The following is a 4,596-nucleotide window of genomic DNA, read 5'->3' on the forward strand; positions in this document are numbered from 1 at the left end:
AGAGATATAAGGTAGAAAGAGGTCATGGATAAAAAATAGAGATAAATTGGGATGTGAGAGAGAAAACTTGGAGAGGTGGAGATTGAGAGACAAAGGTAAATAATGAGAGATGAAGAAGAAGAGAGAGATAAAGAGCTCTATATGGAAACATTGGATTATAGAGAGATGGAGATATGTATGTGGTGAGATTGAATAATAGAAAAATGGAGATATAAGGACATCTAGAGTGAATGGGGATGAGAGATAGATAGAATAAACAAAGATAAGTATGTATATATATATATATATATATATATATAGAGAGAGAGAGAGAGAGAGAGAGAGAGAGAGAGAGAGAGATGAATGGAGGAGAAAGATGAGAAACAAATTAGATAAAAGAGAAGGGAAAGCACGTAAAGATGAAGAGTGAATAAAAAAAAGGATATATAAAGAGAAAGGGAGCTATAAAATGGTAAATAAATGTAAAAAGGATAGAAAAAGAGATGTTGAGCTATAGAACAAGAGAGAGAAAGGGAAATTGATTTTTTTTAAATAACTAAATATAATTATGAATTAATTAAATTATATTTGACATAAAATATTATAAATAATGAACCATATTAAAATTCTTAAAGCTAAAGGTTTAATTTCTACATGAAAAGTCACAAGTATATGAATTCAAAAATAAAATGACGCCTTTAGAAATTGTAAAAAAAAAAAAAAAAAAATTTAATTTATAAAGTTTGTATTCAAACAACATGTTTCAAATGTAAAATATTATTAAAGTTGTTTTTAAAATATTGGTCAAAGCTTTTCCAAAATAAATTCAAAGAGAAAAGTATAAATAATAATATTAATATTATTGAAATTGATCAACTTTCAAATATTTTAATAAATATAAAATTTGGAAATTAATTGTTCATTGAAATCACAACTTATTATTTTCTATTTTTATTTGTTTTTAAAATCAATATGTAACATATTAGCTCATAATAAAATGTACTATAATATATTGATAAAAATATACTATAATATAAGAACTAAAATATAAATGAAATTTGTCTAATTTTCTAATTCAAAATAAATAAAATTCTCTAATGTTTTTTATGAATGGCTTATAAATTTAATAAAAACTTAAAAAATAAATTCTTAAATTTTATTTTATGATTATATATAAATTTAATTGAAAATTAAATTAAACTACAAATTAATAATTAATAATTGAAACTTGAAAAAAAGAAGAAGGAATAGTTGTAACTATGTTTAAATTATTTAATAGTTTTGAGTACTATTGTAATAATATAAATTAAGCATACCTATATAGAGATGGAGTTTATGTGTATGTAATAGACTTGTAACCAAATTCATGGAGAACATCAAGAAAGTATCTTGTTTCTTTCAAAAATCCAAAGCTCTAAGTTTCCATGGCACTCCCCTAGCAACACAACCCTGTAAAAACCAAATGCAAGAAATGTGACTGATGTTTCAATTTTAGGGTTTGTATTAGGCTAAGATGTTTGATAAGTAAATAAATGCATTTTATTTATTTATTTTACTTGGGACAATAAGGCTCTATAAAATAATTTGAATATTATTTATGATAATTTTTAATTAAAATAATAATTTTATTTATTAAATTAAATTAAATAAATACTTTATTAAATTTTATTATTATTTCATTCGATAGCCAAGTCATGATAGTACAAATATTTTAGCATAACCTAATATAAGGTTTATGAAGGCTAAGTTGGGCATCGTAATTTCAATACCATGCTCCTAAATTAAACATATATATGTTTAAGTTGTGATTGTCCTGGTAGACATGCATGCAAAATCAACAATATCAGATTTCCACAATCCATTTGTAATGCAAGTTCATTTTGGATTTGATTGTGTGTGTTTTAGCATCATCATTTCAGATCACTCTTCGTAATCCATCATCAGCCAAATGAGAGAGTGCAGGATGCATGCAAAATCTCATATCATATGCAAGGCATGTGAACTATTTTATAGAATGCCTAAAAAAAATTTACACACACGCGTTGGTAGAAATTTCTACCTTCATTGGTCGAAATTTCTACCTTCAATGGTCAAAAATTTTGACCTTCATTGGTTGAAATTTCTGCCTTCAATGGTCAAAATTTTTAACCTTCATTGGTCAAAATTTCCACCTTCAATGGTCAAAATTTGTGACCTTCATTGGTCAAAATTTCTACCTGTCTTGGTCAAGATTTTCTACCTTCTTTGGTCGAAATTTCTACCTTGTTTGGTCGAAATTTCGACCAATTCCTGACAAAACTTGCACAATGGCTATGGATGTTTTTCGACCAAAGTATTGGTCGAAATTTCAACCAACCAGAAGGTTGGTCAAAATTTTGACCGATAAAATTCTGACCAATGGGTTGGTCAACTTTGGTCAAATTTTGGTTGAAAAGTGGGTCAAAATTTTGACCAATAATGGTTGAAAAATGGTCTCAGATGTACTAGTGTTGGAATGTGGTTAACAATCAGGTAAATGCCTTCATTCTAGGAAATAGATCCTATGTAAAAAATGAGATAATTTATGAAAAATTTGGCTAGCCTTATAGACGTAATAACTGGATAGATAGGTAGCCTAGGCCTTCTTTCTAATCCATGCTCGACCGGATAAGTTTCCCCCTAACTATATCATGATCTAGACTTCACATACATAACCTCTTATTCATGTAAATATATCATAACCAGGGTATATCTTAGTTAGTGTAGCAATCTACCCAATCAACAAATTGACTAGTTCTTTTGGCAAGCTTCTTTACTATTGTTGTGTTATTGACAAACCAATGTTGTGTCAAAGCTACTAATGAAAATGGAAAAAGATTGGAAGACAGCTAATGGGTACCTATAATCCATTGTAAAAATATCTTTTCCAATCTTCCCAAATTGAAGGATAACGTTATCATGATCTTAGGAACCCACTGGCTACAAGGAGGGTTCTGCAGCTGTAATAAGTTGAGTTTTTTTTTTACAGGTGCTACTGTCAGGCTTCCTTTGAAATTTAGACACCAACACTGCAATTTCTTGTTCCATCTTGGGAATTAGTTTTCTAAGACAAGGGGTTCATCTTTATTTTGAATACCAATATGATTTTTTGTTAAACTAGTACTACTGAAATCCAAACATTGTTTTGCACTTCTGGAAAAAGATAATGAGGAAAGGAGTCCTCTAATGAATGAGGAAATTCTGAAGGGGTTGACACTTATTACTGCATAATAGATAAAGTTGAAATTGAATGTATTAAGCATTGCTATCATCTTAGTTTTCTTTTACCAAGTACATTAAATTCATATGCAATGTTAGCTATGTTTATAATTTCTTGAAGGTACTCATGGTAATACCTTCTTTGAGTAAAACATCCTGCTTGTTTGCTTATATGATATTGCACCAATGAATGGTGGTTGATTTTCATGTATTGGAAATTTAGTTCCCGAGAAAAAATTGGCCTAATAAATACAACAGTTTAAAAAAGAAGACTCCAATAATTAATAAAGTAATGCATAGTAATCATTGAATGGTAGAAAATTGGAAATAAGCTCACTACATTATAGAATGCAAGTGTTTCTACCTTAATTTACCAATATGTGGTTTTCTTGTTCGAGACATTTCTTCTGCATCCATAGAATTATGTACTCTATAAATGTAGCTCATCTAACTCTCTTGGCAGAGAATTTTCCACAATCAAGGTTGTAAACAATCATTATAAATATTCAATATAAATCTAGACTTGCATATAAAGTTCTAAAAAGATACTAAAATAAATTATAGCACTAGAAGTCATATAAAGTACAAGTTGTGAAGAAGTAGAAACTATACATTGGAGAGATACACCTTAGGTTCAGTCAAGTTAAAAGTAAACAAAAATCAATAATTTTCTTCTTCAATACAAAAGGTGGGAGGCAAGTGTGTATCAAAAATATTTTGGATCCTAGAATTAGGTAGTTACCAAGTTGGTATTTGGGATTCCCCCACTCTTTAGAGAAGCTAGAAGATCGCCTCCTTCAAAAAATCTTTTAGGTAGTTGCAAATTAGAGGTTAATAGACAACTCATTAATAACCATGTCTTGTAGAATTTGGGCATTGGAATCAATAATTGTTGTTATTCCTGTATAATTAACATCTTGGTCATGTTATTTTTGGTAACTACACCAAAGTTTGGCAGTATTAATTTACCAATTGATTTCCAATATTTGAAGGCAAGCATTCCAAATGCATTAGTTGTAAAGTAAGACATTTAAAATCTCTTATTTATTTCTCCAATTTCTATGTTTGGAGCTATGTTTCCTCTTTCTCGAATTGGTGCTCTGGTCCAAATTATGAGTAACTAGAGAAATGCTATTTAATCTATATATTTTCTTGTTATTTCATGAGCTTATGATGTTTCTAATAGGGTGGATTTTATATAAATGTTTTAAAAGTTGATATTATCTCAACAATTGAGTTCGATCAGAGTGGTCAGCATTTGACAACTAGAGATCATGGTGGGTGTATTGTACTTCTTGAAAGGATAGATGGTAAAGATGTAAGCTTGATAGAGCAATGACGGTAGACATACAATTAAGCTTTTCTTATCACTTTGACGGT

The 4,596-nt window shown here is 29.0% G+C and overlaps 1 pseudogene; it reads right to left on the reverse strand.

Moving 5' to 3' along the window:
* Nucleotides 1-2,784: 2,784 nt before the first annotated feature.
* On the reverse strand, nucleotides 2,785-3,633 carry LOC149538193 (tubby-like F-box protein 10 pseudogene; annotated as a pseudogene).
* Between the last annotated feature and the right edge of the window lie 963 nt (nucleotides 3,634-4,596).

This window comes from Cupressus sempervirens, chromosome 9, assembly GCF_028749045.1.
Source record: "Cupressus sempervirens isolate cs-2001-9-10 chromosome 9, ASM2874904v1, whole genome shotgun sequence".
NCBI classification, from domain to species: domain Eukaryota; kingdom Viridiplantae; phylum Streptophyta; class Pinopsida; order Cupressales; family Cupressaceae; genus Cupressus; species Cupressus sempervirens.